The sequence below is a fragment of the Nannospalax galili genome, unplaced genomic scaffold (genome assembly GCF_000622305.1).
Source record: "Nannospalax galili isolate Female #2095 unplaced genomic scaffold, S.galili_v1.0 scaffold960, whole genome shotgun sequence".
Classification (NCBI taxonomy): Eukaryota; Metazoa; Chordata; class Mammalia; order Rodentia; family Spalacidae; genus Nannospalax; species Nannospalax galili.
The window spans coordinates 2,302,355-2,322,681 of record NW_008348313.1 but is presented as its reverse complement, the minus strand read 5'-3'; positions in this window follow the sequence as shown (position 1 = coordinate 2,322,681).

The window sequence follows — 20,327 nt, the reverse complement described above, 5'->3', positions numbered from 1 at the left end:
TTTCCCCACTTCATGGGGCAAAAGCTTCTAGACTTCATGTATATACCATCACGGAGGGACACAGAGCCCTGCTGTTTCCACCCTTCCATTGAGCAATTCTGTGCTGACATCCATAGAGGAGAGGGACCCTGCACTGTGGGAGCACAGGGGAGCTGTCCCAGCAGCCCCATCTCTGACTCTTGACAACAGGAGCTTCCAGTGTTCACCATCTCCATCTGGGGATGGGGACAGAGCACATTTCTTGTCTCCTGTAACTGAAAAGTTCCAGACTAGGATCAGCTTCAGGAATGGCTGCATCAGGCAACTGTTGTGCAGAACTGGTCTGTCACCAGGACTACTGGCTCAGTCCGTCACCCCAGCCACTGAGGAGGCCGAGACAGTGGGACTGAAAGCTCAGAGCTTTCCCAGGCTACAGTGTGAGTTCAAGACCAGCCTACACAAGTGATGGAGACCCTGTCTCAAACTAAAATTAAAGACGGTTGGGTGTGGCTCAGCAGTGGAGCCCCTGCCTAAGATCCCCCAGTGAGGGGCTGGGGTGTGGCTCAGGGGCAGAGCCCCTGCCTAGGATCCCCCATTGAGGGGCTGGGATGTGGTTCAGTGGTAGAGCCCCTGCCTAGAATCCCCCAGTGAGGGGCTGGGGTGTGGCTCAGCGGTGGAGCCCCTGCCTAGGATCCCCCAGTAAGGGGCTGGGGTGTGGCTCGGGTAGAGCCCCTGCCTAGGATCCCCCAGTGAGGGGCTAGGGTATGACTCAGGGGTAGAGCCCCTGCCTAGAATCCCCCAGTGAGGGGCTAGGGTGTGGCTCAGTGGTGGAGCCCCTGCCTAGACTCCCCAGTGAGGGGCTGGGGTGTTGCTCAGTGGTGGAGGGGATGGGGGATAGGGACTCTTACTGGGGCAGGGTGCTCTCTTGTCCTTGCCCAACTTTGCTGGACCCTCTTTACACCACCCAGAAGCCTGCTAGGCCCTTGATTCCAAATGTGAGTCAAGGGGTGAAGTGATGCTTTTTGGTGGGACAGGAGTTACTGAAATGGAAGCTGTCAGGTCACACAGGCCGCTGGTTTTTGGTTTTACCGCTGTTTTCAAATGTTGCTGTTCTGAGTGATTCTCTGACACTTTGTGAGTCTGTTACCTGCCTGTTGTATACTTCATGCAGGATCCTATGAGCTAAGTTACCAGGTCACCAACACAAGTTTCCTGCAGAAGCTAAAGTGGGGGCTGGGAGAGGCGCACCTAGTACAGCACCTGCCTTGTGAGCCCAACAGTTCTCAGAACCCACGTGAGAATACCAAGCCTCCTCGGTGAGCTCCAAGCCAGTGAGATTCTGTCTCAGAACCAGATGGATACCTGTTGTTGACCTCTAGCCTTATTACACATGCGCACACACTGGCACCAGTGCTCGACTTCTTTGGACAAAGCCCTGGACACAGATTGGACCTGCTCAGGATTCTCTGCACCGCCCCGTGAGCAGCAGACATGTGTGTTAAAGCCAGAAGGAGTGTGGCAGAGCCACAGTGTGCATCACAGTTGTCAGCATGGAGATGCTTCAGGAGAGCAATGTGGTGGTCTGAGTCCTTCAGTGCACTGGCTCCATCCCTGGGAGTCCACATGGAAGTCAGAGGCCTGGAGAGAAAGGGCTGGTTGCCTGAGTGGTCAGCAGCGTATCACACAACCACTTAAAAGTGATGTTTTGAATATAGTGTCGTGGGAATGAGCGTGAGGCAGAGCTCAGAGTAAGGGCAGAAACCAGCTCTTCATATGCAGTGTGGATTGACCAGTGCTTCAGACTAAGGGGGGGGGGCGCTGGGGAGATGGCTCCATGGACAAAATACTTGCCACACAAGCATGAGGACCCAAGTTCAGATCCCCAATGCTCCTGGAAAAGCTGGACACAGCATCACGCTTCTGTAACCCCAGCACGGGGTGGGGGCACAGACGGGGTCCCTGGAGATCTCTGCCAGCCGGTCTAGCCAAGGCAGTGAGCTCCAGGTTCAGTGACAGACCCTGGATCACAAAACAAAATGGAGAGGGACTGAGGAAGACACCTGGCATTGACCTCGGGCTTACACACGCGCACACACACATGCATGCACCCACACAGGCCCGTATTCTGACTCCTAGAAGTTGTAAACATTTGGCAAGGGATTTATGTGACCAGGTTGAGTTGAAGCGTTCACCCTGGACTGTCCATGTAGGCACCACACAACACAAGTACAGAATAAGAGGGAGGTGGGAGGGTCGGAATCAAGGATAGCAGTGTGGCCTTGAAGGAGATGCTGGAGTTATATGGGGCCACAAGCCAAGGAAAGCAGGCCCCCTCTGGAGGCTGGAATGGAAGGGGAAGCCTCCATTAAAGCCCCCAAAAGGAGCCCAGCCCTCTCTGACATTAGCTGGGGAGACTGACACTGAGCCTCTGATGGCTGACACATGAGGCTATTGGTCTGTGTGGTTGTCTGTTGGAGTAGCTGTAGAAAAGTAGTACAACAATCATGAGTTACTGTATTCATGTGTGGGAGTAAGTACACGGTATGCATGCAATGCCCACAGAGGCCTGGAGAGGGCACAGGATTCCCTGTAACTGAAATTACAGATCGTTGTTAGCTGCCATGTAGGTGCTGGGAACCAAACCCAAGTCTTCTGCAAGAGCAGCCAGTGCTCAACTGCTGAGCATCTCTCCAGCCCCCTTGACATAGTTTTGTTTTGTTTTGTTTTTGAGACAGAGTCTCCCTGTAGCCCCAGCTGGCCTGGAACTCCTTCCGTTTGTAGACCAGGCTGGCCTGATCTCACAGAGATCCGCCTGCCTCTGCCTCCCGAGTGCTGGGATTAAAGGCGCACACCACAGGCCAAGCTTGATATTGTTTCAGAGTAAGAAAGGGAAGAATTTCGGGTTACAGACCGCCTCCCCCAGAACATGTTTTTTTAGAAATCACCTTTTCTAGGTGGGTCAGTGTGACGGATGAGTTCAGTACTGGTCATGTCCAACCCTGCACTAGTGACCAGTGGGATTCAAAAGAAAGCCCAGTTTCCAGTCACCACTTCAGAGGGCTAACACCTGGGATTCTTTGGCAGTGCAAAAATTATTCCTGCTCCTTCAATGCCCAGAGAGTTGAGTTCACATGTCCACCACAGGTGGGAGGCAGGGTGCGAGGGGACATGCTATGAAGGAGTTAACTAGAAAAATAATGAGCTGTGTTTGCTCTTTCAGCCTCTGGGGCTCCTGATGCATCCGCCCTTGCTCCGCACCCAGGTTGCCCTCCTCTCTGTCTCCTTTCTGATGCTGCACGCACCCACACCCTGCTGCTCACGCACTATGTGTGTGCATTGCAGGTGAGGGTCGGCATGGCAGGGAGACCTGTGGCTTCTTTTTCTTTCTGAGTTTGGACCATCTTGCTTTATACCCTTTCCAGGTCCACCTCTTTTCCTGAAAGTTTCATAATTTCACGAAGCTTTAAAATATGTGTATAATCTGCAAAAGGAGGGCACACACTTGGAGCAGTCAGCCCAGCAGAGCTTTCAGTGTGTGTGTGCAGCTGTGTGGAGATAGGTGTGTGCGGTGTGTGTGCAGGTGTGTGGAGATATGTGTGTGTGGTGTGTGAGTGCAGGTGTGTGGAGATACGTGTGTGTGGGTGTGTGAGTGCAGGTGTGTGGATATAGGTGTGCGCGGATATGTGAGTGCAGGTGTGTGGATATAGGTGTGTTAAGGTATGTGTGTGCAGGTGTGTGGAGACAGGTGTGTGCGGTGTGTGTGTGCAAGTGTGTGGATATGGGTGTGTGTGGTGTGTGTGTGCAGGTGTGTGGAGATAAGTGTGTGTGGTGTGTGTATGCAGGTGTGTGGGCATATGTGTGGTGTGTGTGTGTGCAGGTATGTGGAAATAGGTGTGTGGGGGTATGTGAATGCAGGTGTGTGGATATAGGCATGTGAAGGTATATGTGTGCAGGTATGTGGAGATAGGTGTGTGTGGTGTGTGTGTGTGCAGGTGTGTGGATATGGGTGTGTGTGGTGTGTATGTGCAGGTGTGTGGACATATGTGTGTGGTGTGTGTGCAGGTGTGTGGATATAGGTGTGTGCAGATATGTGTGTGCAGGTGTGTGGAGATAGGCGTATGCAGGTATGTGAGTGCAGGTCTGTGGACATATGTGTGTGTGGTGTGTGTGTGTGCAGATGTGTGGATATAGGTGTGTGCAGGTATGTGAGTGCAGGTGTGTGGATATAGGTGTGTGCGGGTATGTAAGTGCAAGGGTGTGTGTGTGTGTGTGTGTTTGTGCATGTATGTATATGGGCATACACACCCTCTGTGCATAGATAGGTGTGTGCATGTGTGTGGAGATGTGTGTGGGTATGTGAGTGCAGGGGTATGTGTGCATGTGTGTGGGTATATGTGTGCATGCACACCCTCTCTGCATAGATAGGTATGTGCAGGTATGTGAGCATGCAAGGGTGTCTGTTCGGGGATGTGTGCTCAGGGGTGTGTTGCAGGTGTGCATGTGTGTGGGTGTATGTGTGCATGTGTGTGTAGGTGTGCACACCCGCTGTGTGTGCTCAGGTCTGTAAATGTACAGGTGTGTGGGTATAGGTCTGCAGCTGTGCATGCAGGTACATCAGTGTGCACACCTCTGTGTATGCAGGTGTGTAGATGTGCAGGTGTGTGTGTAGGTGTGCACCCCCCATGGAGGCCAGAGGTCGAGGTCAGTGTCTTGCTCCTTTGCTCACCTTGCTTTTGCAAAGGTCTCACACATGAACCCAGGGCTCACCCCATGGCTAGGCTGGTTGCCCTGTGAGCACACAGGGACCCCCCTATCTCCACTCCCCAGTGCTGGATCACAGGCATGCACCACTGCACACAGCTTTGTATGTGGGTTCTGAGGATCTGAACTCAGGTCCCCTGCTTTTGCAGCAAGCACTTTACCACATGAGCTGTCTTTTCAGCCCTCAGCAGTTCTTTATAAAGGGAGCACAGAGGTTTCTGCAGCCAGATGAAGAAACTTCCCAGGCTCACACACTCATCCATACTAGCCTCGGCCCATGTGTGTCAGTTTGGCGTCCCTATGCTGTGGCCTGCTGTTGTTTGGCTCTCTTTCTTACAGCTCCAGGCACTATTTATGAACATAGCACACGTGGTGGTTCACCTTCGTGAACCAGACAGGGTTTGGAATCACCTGGGAGAGCTCTGGGCGTCTGTGAAGGAGTTTCTAGACTGGGTTAACAGGTGGGAAATCTACCCTGAGTATGGGCAGCACCGTCCACAGTCTCCATGGAAAAAGAGAAAGCGAGCAAACCACCTATATTCATGTCTCTGTGTCCTGGCTGTGGGTGACAAGACTGGCTGCCTCCTGCTCCCGCACCTGGAACTCTGAGCCAGTGCAAACCTGGCCTCCCATGAGCTGCCTTCGTCAGCTATCTGGTAGTGTTGATGAGTAAAGAAACGAACTCCCAGGTTCCCATCCACCAGTGGCCCATGTGCATTTGGACTTCGTTTGGGGTTGAGGCCATTGTGAGCTGTCTGTGGCTGTGGGGAGCCGGTCTGGGCCTTTCTGAGGGTGTCTGGGAGTCAGCAGGTGCTCAGCCTCACCGCTGTGCAGAGGGGTGTTCCCGTCAGCACTGCATGGAGTCCTGACTAGGTTTGGCCTGTCTGGCTTTCTCTCACTGATTAAGAGGAGCTTTCCACATGCTGGATGAGAATTCACCCAGCTGTGGCTTCCCTTTGAACCCTGTCTTCAAAGGAACACAAGCTCCTGTTACAATCCACGTTTACCAATTTCTGTCTGTGTCTGTGTGTGTTTCGGTGTGTGTCTGTGTACTTGTATACATATATATATGTGTGTGTGTGTGTGTATGTATGTGTTTGTGTATGTCTTGGTGTATGTGTGCATGCACCTCTGTGTTTGTGTGTGTAAGTGCTTCTGTCTATATGTGTTTGTGTGTCTTTGTGTGTGCATACACGTGTATATGCGTGTGTGTATGTCTCTGCATTTGTGTATGTGTGTGTTTATGTGTATCTGTGTGTGTTGATTTTGAAAGAGGGTCTCACTGTGTAGCCCAGGCTGGCCTTGAACTCACTTCAGTCCCCTGCCTCAGCCTCCCAGGTGCTGGGATTCTAGGTGTGAGCCACATTTTCTTGAACCTTGTGCAAATGGACTCACAGATGGTGAACTGTATCTTTTTTGCACTATATAACACCACGTTGCTGAGGCTTGGTTCTCTTTGTTGGTGAACAGTACTCCATGATGTGACCAGACCACAGGTGGTCAGCCCATCCCCTCAGTAAGCACAGGGACTGCTCCCAGCTGTGCTGTGGTTGGTGCAGATGCCCTAGACATTCTTGTTGAGATCTCATGTGGACAGTGTAGACAGATGTTCCTGTCTCTCTTGGGAAAATACCCAGAAGTGGGATTACGGGTCCTGGTGCAGACTGTGTTTAGCTTCCCCAGGATACACACACACACACACACACACACACACACACACACACACACACACACGCATGTACGCACTCTAGTGCTGGAGTGCCCCAGTTCCTCCACATCCCTGCCAACGTTCGGTGTTTTCACCTCACCCACACTTCTTGGTGAGCCATTTCCCCAACTCTTCATGGTTTCAGTCTGCACTTCCCTGAGGTGAGCAGGCTGAACACCTTTGTGATGATTAGTCCCGTGTCAGTGGGACATAATCTAGACTCAGCTGGGAAGAGAGTAGAAATGGGGGCTTGCCTCGATCAGGTTGGCCTCTGGACATCTCGGGGGGGTTGCCTCCATTTCTTTCTCTGTGTTAACTCACGGGGGGGTGGGGCAGCCCACTGTGGGCAGCACTATTCCCTAGACAGGGGTCCTGGACTGTGTGAGAGTGGAAAGGTGCATCTGGGCACGACTCGCATGCTTCCATCCCTCGTCCCATCACTGTGGGCAAGACCGGCTACTTCAGGGTCCTGCCCTGACCTCCCCATAGTGATGGACGGACTCTGACCTGCACCTGTGAGCTGATAAACGCTCCCTCCCTCGGGTGCTTTGTCAGGGTGTTTTATCACAGAACAGGAAATGAAATTAAGACAATCTTTTCCATTTTTCTTTGCATTTATTGATTTTTTTTTTCTAGTGCTGGGAATGGAGCCAGGGACGCAGGCATGGGAGGGGAGCTCTGCCTCTATGCTCCCCAGTGCACCTGCCCTGGGCGGTGCGGAGAGTCACTCCACATCTTCCCCTGCAGAGTCTGTGCAGGTGTCTTCTCTGTGTCCCAGTGAGGTGCTTATCTGTCTCGGGACCCCTGTAGTCTCTTTGGTCCTTTGTCAGATCTGTGTGATGTCTGCGGGGTCTTCCCACACTCTGCTGTACAGCCTGTCCTGTTGGGGCAGGCATTGCTCTGTGTCCTGCATCCCTGTACCGGGTCGCTCACCATCTTTTGATGGGTGTGTGTGGCAGGTGCTGGCGAGGGTCTCTGTGTGGCCACTGTGACCAGGGAGGCTGTGGACACTCCTGCACTGAAAGTTTGTGGACTACATTTGCCTTCTTCTTGGGTGTGGCTTTCGCTTTCCTGTGCATCCTCCACTGTCTGGCTCACCTTCATAGCCAGCAGTCCCGTCAGTGTCACCCTGTGCTGTACCCCGTCCTGTCTCCGACTTCTGTCTGGCTGGTGATCCTAGGGCTTCTTGCCCTTGTTGGAAGCTGACTGATGACCAACTTACACTTGCTTCTGGAATTCTTTCCATGATCTCCATCAGTCAGGTCCCCGTGTATGGATGGAGGATGTGACCTCGGGCCTGGGTCCCGCATCTTCATGCACTTAGTATGTGTGTTAGTCACTTTTCTGTTGCTGTGATAGAAACACTGATCAAAGCAATCTATAGAAGGAAGAATTTATTTGAACTTACGGTTCCAGGGGAATTACAGTCCGTCATGGCAGGGAGGCATGGTGGCTGGAGGTGGCTGGAGCAGGAGCAGAAGAAGCTAAGCATTCACATCATGCAGGCACAGGAATCAAGAGAACGACTGGAGATCTGGCAAGGCTTAAGAACTCTCTAAGCCCACTCCCAGTGACGTGCTTCCTCCAGGATAGTCACACCTTCTAAAACCTCCCAAAACAGCGCCATCATCTGGGGACAAAAATGTCCAAATACTTGGAGCCTATGGGGGACATTTTCATTCAAACCACCACAGGTTTTTGAAAAGCATCTTTAGACGTTAAGTCTCATTCCTCTGTGCCTTGTCTTGGAGTCCCTGTCTCTCTCACATTGTGAAAACATCCCACGTTTTCTCCCCAAGGCTTCGTGGCTTTAGTTCCACACTCAGATCCTGAGGTAGCTCCTGTGTGTGGTATGAGGCAGAGCACAAGGTCACCATGAGCCATGCGTGAGCCCACTGCTCCTGCAAACTTCCCCATGAACCAGTGACTCTTCTTTAAAAATTTATACTGTGGGGGGTGGGAGAGCTGGCTTAGTTGTTAGAGCACTGGCTGCTCTTGCAGAGGACATGGGTTCAGTTCCCAGCACCCATATGGCAGCTAACAACCATCTATAACTCCAATTCCAGGGGGTCTGATGCCCTCTTTTGGCTTCTGCAGGCATTGCACAACACAGCTGCACTTGTGTACATGAAGGCAAAACACTCATACACATTAAAATAAAAATAATTTTTGAAAATTACATTGTGTGTGTGCATATGCAAATGTGTGCCCCATGTAGAGGTCAAAGGACAACTTGTAGGAATCAGTTCTCTCCTTCCATCATATGGACCGGAGGAACTGAACTCAGATTGTCAGTCCTGGTGGCAAGCACCTTCACCCACTGAGCCCTCTTGCTGGCCCAGCTTTGACGCCTGTGGATAATCACTTGATCATAAACATGGGTCTATACACAGGCTCTCCATCTGTTCATTATCTTCCCAACACCAAAACCACTACCTCCACACAGTTCCTCCTAAGTTTGGAATCAAATTCTTTGTGTACTCAACTTGGTTTTTTCTTTTTCAACACTGCCATGGCCATTCAGGAGCCCTATGTCTCTGTCAGGCAGGAGGGCTGGGAGGCACAGCTGGCCTTCTCACTGACCAGTGCTCCATCTCCTCCCCTCCCTTCAGCAATACTGTATGACATTGAGTGCATGTCCCACATCCTTTGTTAAAGCTGTTTCTGTACATTTCATATGTGTGATGTCATATTAGCAAGATTTGGGTTTTTCATCTTGATCTTGTACAACTAATTAAATTGAGTATAATTGGAATGTTTACATTGACCCTTCATCCTGCAGCCTAGCTTAATTCACATTTTTTTCCTGGAATCTGGCTTTACAGATGTCTGCAGGCATCCCCATGCATGGTGTCGTTGGAATAAAGACGGTTCTGTGGTTTCTCTGCCTCTGTTGGGATACTCACGTGGCAGTCTCCTTCTACTGTGTTCTGTGCGGATCGCCACCCGTGGCTCTGAATGTTAAACACACACTGCTTCCTGCTCTAAATCCCCTCGCTCACCATGTCTTAACCTTTTCACATATTGCTATTTTGATTTGCCAATATTTTATTAAGGATTGCTTTCACCTGTGCCCACGAGGAATGCCGACCTATAATTTCCCGCTCTTGTGACGTGGGGCCTGAGGTCTGGATCGGCCACCCTGAACGATGGCTTTGGATGGCCCCTCCCTTCCTATTCCCAACAGCGCACGTGAGCGTAGGGTCAGTGCCTCCCCGGGTCCTTTCATATTTTCTATCCCTGCTGAGAGTCTCCACCCTCCCCCTCTCCTGTATTTACAACAGCAGCTTTAGGGTTGCTGCCTCTCGATGTCGGGCCATCTCGGGGTCTGTTTCTGTCATGGGAGCACACGGTCCTGTCTCTTTGCACCTTCCGTCTCTTCCTCTGACAGTCTGTGCTGTAGGTGACCAGCGGTGTAGAACCTGGTGGTACTGTCACCCTGAGTGTAGGGGGTGTTCCCAGAGGCTCCTGGAGGTTCTGCGTCCTGCCGGGAGAGGCTGATGGTGTAGCTGCTCTGTGGCGAGGACAGTGGCTGGCAGCCAGGAGTGGAGGGCACCCCCCCCCGTGTCTCTCCTCTTGAGGGTCGAGTCTGCTGCTTCTTGTTGGGTGCTTTGGCACAGCTTGGGTGCTTACACACAGTCACCTCAAGGGCTGTGCTACCTCAGGCTCACTTCCTGCAGAGGGAAGTGTGTGTGTGTGTGTGTGTGTGTGTGTGTGTGTGTGTGTCAGTGTCCACATGTGTTCATGTGTGTCTACCTGTGTCCACATATGTTCACCTGCATTCATGTGTGTTCACATGTGTGCATGTATGTTCACTTGTGTGCATCTGTGTGCCCACCTGTGCCTGTGTGTGTCCACCTGTGTCCATGTGTGTGTCCACCTGTGTACATGTGTGTCCACCTGTGTCCATGTGTGTCCACCTGTGTCCATCTGTGTCAGTATGTGTTCACTTGTGTGCATGTTTGTGCCCACGTGTGTGTGTCCACTTGTGTCCATGTGTGTCCACCTGTGTCCATCTGTGTGTCCACCTGTGTCCGTGTGTGTGCCCCTGTGTCTGTGTGTGTCCACCTGTGTGCATGCATGTCCACCTGTGTGCATGTTTGTGCCCACCCATCTCTGTGTGTCCACCTGTGTCTGTGTGTGTCCACCTATGTGCATGTGTGTCCACCTGTGTCCATGTTTGTGTCCACCTGTGTCCGTGTGTGCCCACCTGTGTGCATGTGTCTACCTGTGTGCATGAATGTGTCTGTGTCCATATATATGTCTACCTGTATGCATCTGTGTGTCCACCCATGTGCATGCATATCCACCTGTATGCATGTGTCCACCTGTGCATGTGTGTGTCCACCCATGTGCATGTGTGTGTGCATGTGTGTTGAGGGCAGAGGTCAACCTTGGCCCCATCCACCGCGTGTTTTGAGCCTCGGTTTCTCACTAGCCTGGAGCTCACCTAGCATGCTAAGCTGGCTGATCAGTGAGCCCCAGGATCCTCCTGTCTCCATCTCCCCACATGTGGGATCACAGGCCACCATGTGGTGTTTTTACATGGATTCTGGGAATCCAACTCAGGTCCTCGTGTTTACAAGCCCATTCCCGGCTGACCCATCTCCCCAGCCTTTCCTTGAGAAATAACCTTTGTCTCCAGAAGGGCATTTACAGTACACACAGGACTGCATAGTATGTGTATTACATGTAACAGATTGAAGGAACAAACACAATTTGCCTGACACTTCCAGGTGAGTGGAGTCTCAGGTTTGCCTTCTGGGGAGGGAAGCTGGGTGAGTGAGGCAATGCAGAGGCCATTGATTTGAATTGAGGGATTCGGAGGGAGGCAGAAGTCAGGTCAGACACACCAGAGAGCCAAAGCCACCCATGAAGGGCACCTGGCAGAGGCGCTGCAGAGCACTGGTGGGTGAGCTTCCTATGGAGATGCCAAACCTGAGTGAAGGACTCTGAGTTAGCATGGAAATGTCCACTGCAAGGCCTGGTGGGCACGGCAGCCACTCTCAGAGTACAGGGACGGGACTGGTCTGCCACCAAGTCCACTCGAACTGCGGACTGGAGGCCTGGAGGGAGATGAGTGTGCAGAGGACCAGTGAGGAGAGCTGCAGGTGGCCACAGGAAGACCGGGCCTATGCTACCATGGTGGAAGCCATGGGAGGAAGGGACTGTTTAAAATACAGGCATTTTGTCTTAGTGGTTCAGGAGTAAATGATGAATCGGGCCTGGGGGAAAGAAAAGGAAATAATTTTCTCAGCCAGGAAGATGGTGCTCTGGTCCATATAAGGACACGGGGGATGTGGGATGGTCCATCAGTGTGGCCCCATGTTTCAGGAGCTTGGAGCAGAGACCAGGCTGACGACTCACCTTGGGGAGAGTCTGGGAAGTCACTGGCACATAGGGAGAGGGTGGGGTGCCAAGAGGACTTGTCCCTGAGCTCTGAGGCCATGTTTAGGGGCCAGGTGGAGGAGAGATGGGATAAGCCCCTCCATGGTGGGTGCAGTGAAGGAAGGCTTCAAGAAGCCCCCATGGATGGTGGAGGAGAGGGCCGAGGGCCAGGGGTGGCCACTGCACCTGCACTAGTGGATCACTAGCAGCTGGAGTGGGAGGCAAGAGCCCAGCTGTTGGAGCGACCAGGACCCAGGCCAGAAGGCTCTGTACTTGCAGAATTTCATTGATAAGAGCAAGTACACCGCACAGTCTCAGAGGAGAGGTGAGCTGCGAGAGGCATGTGAGGTTATGGAAGGGGTACAGGGAGCTTCCGCGGGGATCACCGCAGGTGGCCACCCACCCTCCTGCTCACCATCCCCAAATGATCATGGAAAGTATCCAGGCTTGCACAACGTTGCAACTCCTGTAACCACTGCAGTGAGCATCTGGCGCCCATCAGACACCTTTTCATCTCTGACCAAGCACCTGGTGGAAAGCCTCTTACAGAAGGCGTTACTGTGTCTGAGGGGACACAGCCCATTGTCCCAGGAGGCACAGCCACAGAGGACTCCGGGCAGAGGGAACAGGGACTGCGGCTCCTCACATCCTGACTGATCTGGAAACAGAGGTAGGACGGGAAGGGGAGAGGCTATAAACATTAGGTCCCACCCCTTCATGACCCACTTCCTCCTAAAGGTTCTACAATTTCCCAAAACAGTCCCTCCTGCTGGGGAGCAAGCACTTCAATGCGTGACACGGCAGGGAAATCTAGCTAACCACAGGGTAGCATGGACGCCATCAGCGTCAGCTTGTGGAGTGCTGAGTTGCTTGACATGAGTTGCACACACAGACACAACCTCCGCAGGACACAGTGGTGTCTCAGACCCCACCCGAGAGAGTGGTAGCATCAAGTTCATACCATCCCAGTTGTCTGAAGATGACCTAGGGCTTTAAAAAGACACTCTGGGCTGGGCATGGTGGCGCACTGATTCCTCCTCTGAGCCTCACACCAGCCTGGTTCATTCTGGACAGTGCTTCCTGGTTACTCCACACCTGGACAACCTTGCAGCCTTTAGTCATGCGTGTCTTCTGTCTCACTCATGTGGGACTTGCTTCCCACCCAGTGTTTTGAAGCCACCTAACTGGCTTCACCCAAGGAGAGCGGAGAGCACAAAGATGGCTGATTCTGGGGTTTTATTCCACATCTAGGGTCAAGGGAAGGAGAGGTGTGCAAAGAAGAACTACCAAAACCCCAGCCCCTCAAAGATAAAAGCATCCTACCATGTGGTGGCCCAGCAGTACGGAAGCTGTGGCCTGTCCCGCCGGCAGGTTACATGGTATCTCATGGGTGTCCAGTAGTATGGTTTCAAAGGAAAGATTGGATGTGGGGACTGGGCTCAGTGGGTAGAGAGCTTGTCTAGCATGCATGAGACCCTGATGTCCTCACACACCTGTCATCAGGCAGATTAGCAGTTCAAGGCCACCCTTGGCTACATAGAGAGTTTGAGGCCACGGGAAACTCTGGTGGGGGGGGGCAAAGGATGGAGGGAAGGAGGGAGGGGAAGAGAGAGAGAGAGAGAGAGAGAGAGCCAGCACTTGCGGGCTAGATGTTGGTGTCCAGCACTGAGTGATGCTTCAGTTCCCAGCACCCACTCAATGGCTAACAACCGTCCTTAACTCCAGATCCAGAGGATCTGATCCCCTCCTCTGGCCTCCGAGGGCATCACACACACAGGTTCACTTATACTCAAGCAGGCAAAAACACCCATACACATAAAACAAAAATAAATTTAGAGAAATTTGATAAAAGGTAAGGATCCCTCCATCATGTGACCACACTGTCCTATTATCCACCTCCATAGTAATGTGTATGTGCACACATGCATGTATACGTGTTACACAACCATGTTAGCCTTCATTCCTGTTGATTCGAACATTGTCCTAATTTTCCAGTGGCAGCTGCCCCCCCAGAGGGTTCCGGTGCCCTTTGGAACGACCCCTATTTGTCCTTGGGCTTTCTGCCACACAAGTGTCCCCTTGCTGTGGCCAAGGTTGGTATCCAGGAGTAACGTGGAAAACAATCCTCCTTCCAGCCACACTCAACCCCTGAAAACGGCTTCCGCTTGCCCAGCCTACACTGCAAGTATTCCACGTCCCCAGCCGCTGCTGTCACCTACTGCTGCGTCACAGTCACCCCCAGTCCCTAGTGGTTTCAAAGAGCAAAGCCGTGCCATTCACTCTTATGGTTTCCATGGAAAGTGCTAGGCTGGATGGTTTGGCCCTGGGCCTCCTTCGGGTTCGGGAGTGCTGAGACAGGCAGCCTCTTCCCCTGGCCTTGGAACCTCTGTGGGAGGCTGAGCTTTCTCCCAGCATGACAGGCCACAAGAGAGAATAATCTGGGGCTGGAGAGATGGCTCAGCTGTTAAGAACACTGGCTGCTCTTGCAGAGGATGCGGGTTCAATTCCCAGCGGCCACATGGCAGCTAACAACTGTCTGTAACTCCGGTTCGAGGGGATCTGACACCCTCGTCTAACCTCCAAGGCTGTTGCATGATACAATGCACTCACACACACGCAGGCAGTATGCCCATACACATAAAATAAAAATAATAAGTAAATTTTTTTTAAAAAAGAGAATAATCCAGCAAGTAAAGTGGAAGCAGCAGCCCATCCTGACCTGGCCATGAAGGCCAGTGTTTTAAAGGAAGAGCCCACAGCAGTGCCCATGGGCCGGGTCCCCAGTAAGAAGACAAGGGAGTGCACGGGGAAGCCACCCACCAAGAAAACTGATCCTCCAGCCCTTTCCCCTGCGAGTAGCCACCCTCCCGCCCAACCCTTGGGGTCAGGGTTTAGATTTAAGGCATTGCATCTTATTCTGCTCAGGCTTCTATAACAGAATACCTTAGGCTGGCTGACTTATAAACAACAGAAATTTAGTCCTTACACTTCCAGAGGCCAGAGGCAGCCAGTGCTCCTTTGTACCTCTTTATTTAAATTTTTTTTATTATTTTATTTTTTCATGTGTAAAAGTGTATTGCTTGCATGCATGTAATAGCACCCATGTCATGCAAGGCCCACGGAGGTCAGAAGAGGGTGTCAGCTCCCCTGGAACTGGAGTTATGGATGGTTGCCAGCTGGGAATTGAACCCTGATCCTCTGCAAGAGTAGCCAGTGCTCTTAACCACTGAGTCAGCTCTCCAGCCCCCTTTGTACCTCTTTACAAAGTCACAACATGGGTCTTCCCTCTGAAAGGAATACGTAATACCATCACTTCAGTAAATTCTCAGCACAGGAAGCTGGGTACCATGATGCACACCTGCAGTCCCAGCACCCAGGAGGTCCCACCTGGGCTACAGAGTGACACTGCCAAAAAAATTAAAATTTAAAACAGGAATTGGGGAATGCATTTGAAGGTGAGAATTGGGGGTGTGGTCTAAGGTCTAACGCCCACTGCAATGTCACCCACATTTCTAGAACTTTCTGCTGTGACAGTCTTCTTTATTTTCCAGTGAGGAGACACTACATGACAGCTGTTCAGTGTAGCATGTTGAACGTGGTACATGAACCCTGGCGATGACGGGGAGGATGGGCTCTTGTGTTGTCCTCCCCTCGAGTCTCTCTGTGAATTTTCTAAACAAACTTAATCTGTGAAAAGTTCACTTTCCCCAAATTCTGTTTTCTAACAGTCTTCCTAACCACCATCAGTTAGGAAGGTCAGCAAGCAACAGATGGGCTGAGAGTGACCTTTAAAGCCTACCCAAGTAGACAGGTTAGGCATGGTGGTTGCACGCCTTTAGTCCCAGCACTTGAAGAGCAGAGGTGGATCTCTGTGAGATCAGGCCAGCATGGTCTACATAGTGAGTTCCAGGCCAGCTGGGGCTACAGGGAAAACCTGTCTCAAAAAAATTCTTTTAAAACATTTATTTATTGTGGGACTGGAGAGATGGCTCAGCCGTTAAGAGCAGGTAATGCTGTTACAGAAGACCTCAGCTGGGTTCCAGGCACCCACATCAGGTGGCTCACAGCTGTAGCTCCAGGGAATCTACAGGGGATGCCTTCTTCTGGACTCCACAGGCATCTGCACTCACATGGACATACTCACACAGACACACATATACACACATCATTAAAAATAACAAAATTGGGGCTGGAGAGGTGGCTCAGCGGTTAAGAGCACTGACTGCTGTTGCAGATGACCTGGGTTCGATTCCCAGCACCCACATGGCGGCTACGAACTGTCCTTAACTCCAGTTCCAGGGGAATCTGAAGCCCTCTTCTGACCTCCACAGCATTGCACAACACAGGTGCACTCACATACATGCAGGCAATACACTCATACACATAAAATAAAAATAAAATATTTTTTAAAAAACAAAATTAAACATATTTTTAAATGACAAAAGTATTTATCGTGCATGCACTTGTGTGTGCGTGTGCGTGTGTGTGTGTGTGTGTGTGTGTGTGTGTGTGTGTGCCCATGCCACAGCACACACATGCTCAGAGGACAACTTTCAGGACTCAGCTCTCTCCTTCCACTTTGTGGGTCCCAGGAATGGAACTCAGGTGTTCCGGCAATGGGGACCGAAACTGAGCCGCTCACTGGCTGCCGTTTGCTTCTTTGATTCTGCTTTATGAATCGAAGTCTCGGCTGGCCTCCAACACCCTAACTTGCCTCTACCTCCTGAGGGCTGAGATTACTGGCTGCCTGGCCCTAACCTGGTTTTGTTGTTTTTGTTTTTGTGCCTGTGTGGTATATGTGTGAGCACATGTGTATGTGTGTATGTGTGTGAGCCTGTGTGTGTGAGCCCATATGTATGTGTGTATGTGTATGAGCCTGTGTGTGTGAGCCCATATGTATGTGTGTATGTATGTGATCCTGTATGTGTGAGCCCATATGCATGTGTGTATGTGTGTGAACCCTTGTGTATGTATGTGTGTGATCCTGTGTATGTGAGCTCGTATGTATGTATTTGTGTGAACCCTTGTATGTATGTGTGTGAGCCTGCGTGAGCCTGTATGTATGTGGGTATGTGTGTAAACCCTTGTGTGTATGTGTATGAGCCTGTATGTGTGTGTATGTGTGTGAGCCTGTGTGCATGTGTGTATGTGTGAACCCTTGTATGTGTGTGTGCCTGTGTGAACCTGTATGTATGTGTGTATGTGTGTGAACCTGTATGTGTATGTGTGTGAGCCTGTGTGTGTATGTGTGAGCTCATTGTATGTGTGAACACATGTGTACATGGGCGTGAGCCCTTGTGTGTATGTGTATGAGCCTGTGTGTGAACCCATGTGTGTTTGAGCCCATGTATATGTGTGTGTGAGAACCCTTGTGTGTATGTATGTGTGAGCTTGTGTGAGCCAGTGTGTATACGTGAGCCCATGTGTATGTGTGAGCCCATGTGTATGTTTGCATGTGTGTGAACCCTTGTGTATGTATGTGTGTGAGCTTGTGTGTGTATGTTTGTGTGCAAACCTGTGTGTATGTGTATGAGCCCATGTATATATGTGTGTGAGCCTGTGTAAGTGTGTGTGCATGTGTATGCATATGTGCAGGTGGAGGCCAGAGATGGATGTCCTGGGCCTTCCTCATCACTCTCTTTGAGTCTGGGTCTCACTGAGCCTGCAGCTCACGGACTGACTGGGCTGGCCTGTGCCCTCAGATCCTCCTGTATCAGCCTCCTTAGTTGCTGGCGCACACCACCACACCTGGCTTTTCACATAGGTCAGTCAGGGGTGAACTCAGGCCCTTATGCTTGTATAGCAAGCACTTTACCAACTGAGCCGAAGTAACTGAGCCTGGTGTTTTGAAATCATGAAAAGCATCTTCAAGTCTCCTGGGCTCATAGGGTCACTACCACCATCTCCTACCACATCTATGGTGCTGTGCTAGAAATACCTGATGAACAACTTGTGGTAGCATGTGCTTGCTCACAGTTTCGGAGGGGTTTCAGAGCATTGGGGGAGGGGGAGGCCTGGCATTGGGCCTGGTGTTGGAGCAGGAAGCAAGGCTGTCACATGGCAGGGACCAGGAAGCAGAGAGCTAGGCCACAACCAGGGGCAGGCGTACCCTTCAAAGGCCCACCCTGCTGACCCATTTCTGCTAGCCAGGGCCCACCTGTTTTCAAAATGGTTCCACCAGAGGGGCACAAATAAGTTTCAAGCCTAACACTCACCTGAGGCAGGTTCTGCTGTATCAGAACCCATGTTGAAAACACAGGTGAGGGGTGAGCTTGTGGCCCAGTTGGTACAGGGCCTGCCTAGCAAGGCCACAGCCTTACATCCAACCCCAGCATGGCCTAAACGCAGCAGGCAGGGTGGTGCTTTGTTGTCAACTCAGCATTTGGGAGGTCGAGGTGAGAGGATCAGGAGTTCAAGGTCACCCTCCTCTACGTAGTGAGTTTGAGGCCAACCTGGGCTACATGAGACCCTATCTCAAAAAAAGAAATGGGAAGGAAATCTCGGTTGGGCTGACCTTACTCAGGACCAGCCTGAACTGAAGGTAAGCCGCAGGCCTCCGGGTGAAGAGCATGCCAGAGTGGGTAGTTTGAAGGCTGGAGTCAAGGTTGGGTGAAGCCTGGCCTCCGCCTCCGAGGCCCTCTAACTTCTTTGTCCTCCCTTGCTGTGCCCTCACCCTTCTCTCTTTTTTGCCACTCCAATAGGCCCCTTTCACCCCAGGGCTGCCTGATGAGCCCGTTTCCTTATTGGCCTGGGTGCAAAGAGCCCCTTGGCCTGCCGTCCTATCCCCAGCAGCCTCTCCCTGCGGCCCTTATCCCCTTCATGGCTGTACCGGGCCTCCCAGTTACCATGGCTTCGCTGCCTAGGTTCAGGGGTTTGACCACCCCTGCCCCATCCAGACAAGCCTGCCTGAGATGTCAGGAGGATCAGAAGTATTCCCTAGTCCCCCCCCCCCCTTCCTTGAGCGCTCTAGCCTCTAGCCTGGATGCTCTTGTACCTAGAGTGTTCAGACAGAGTGTGTCGGGGGCCTAAAGATCCTGCTTCCATGGGTCTCCCCTCCCCTCCCCCAGCCTCAGGCTTGAAGTCCATCCACAAGCAGACCCCTGCCCCACAGCCAGCAGGTGGAAAGTGCTGGTGTCCCCAATGAGCCTGGGCCTCCCCCCTCCTAGTTACAGGTCCAGCACTGTGCCTGCACCTGGGCCCCAGTCCTGGCCTCTCCTCTCCTTGGCTGTACTCTGTGATTCTCAGGTGTGTGTCCCCAGCACCCACCCCCAGCTTACTACTCACACACTCACCCATGACTTCGCCTCTGTGTGAACTCTAGTCTCTCCCAGACAGGCCCAAGCCCTCAGCAAATGTCTGTCTGGCCTGGTTTCCTACCAGCTCCCCAGCCTGGATCTTCAGGTAGGGGGACCCCTTCTCCCCCATAATCTCAGAGGGAGAAAGGCAAGACTACAGCCTGACAGACAGAACCCTTATCCACACCCCTCTTCCAAGTGGGGGCCGAGGATAGGGGCAGTCTCTGGAAGGACATGTGTCCTGGCTGAAACTGTCTCCTCTCAGCCCTCCTGGGCTTCTCTGCCCCAGGCCCCTTCCTCAGTGCCCAGCCTTTGGGAGTGAGGAGAACAGCTGTAGATGAGTGGGAAAGGCAGGTCCTGGTGACCTCTCCCAAGCCTCCTGCCCCTCCCCCTCCCCTCTACAGGCTGGCACCAGCTTCACACCTCCCTGGGTGTCCCAGCACCTGCTGCCCGCACCTGGGGGAGGCAAAGAGACAGTGTGACAGGGGGGCTGGGCCTTGCCTGTGCCCTGCACTGGCACGAGGCCACTGGGCAGGTCTGGGGCAGAGGCTGGGAGCCAGGGACCATGACCTTCGTCTTCCTGGCAGTTGCTAGGCCTAGGGCCCCTGATGGTCTAGAGAGTGGGTCTGAGGCTCTGTCCTCAACAGATGTGGGAGGCCTCCATCAGTAGGGTTTAAGAGCCACCCCTCCCTGTGTCCTGGCTAACCCTGCTCCACTGTATCTCCCCAGCGCCACTGCCTCGCCCCAGGCCCCTCTGTACCACCCACCCGCTGGTTCCCTTCTATTTCCCTCCGGGTTGGTCCTGCCACTACTTCCCGCCCTCTGGTCCTTCAGGCATCAACTCATCCTTCCTTCCGTCCGGGCCCCTCCCCCATTTTCCCCCGGCTCCCCCACCCCCATCCCGTCCCACCTTTTCCCCCTTGCCTCCCCTCCCTCGGGGGCCTGGCACCGTCCCCAGGCCCCTTTCCCGAAGCCCTCCCCAGCACCCTCCCATCCGCTCCACCGCCCTCCATTCCACCGAGAGCTGGAGTTCCAGGAGTCTCTGCCCCAGCTCTCCCTCCTTCCTTCCCCTCTTCCCGATCTTTCTCTCCTCTTCCTCCCTCTTCCCGCACCCCTCCTCTCTCCCTTCTCCTCCCTTCTTTCCTCCTCTGCCCCCCCCTGCTCCGCTCCCCTTCCCTCCACTCTCCCTCTCCCCT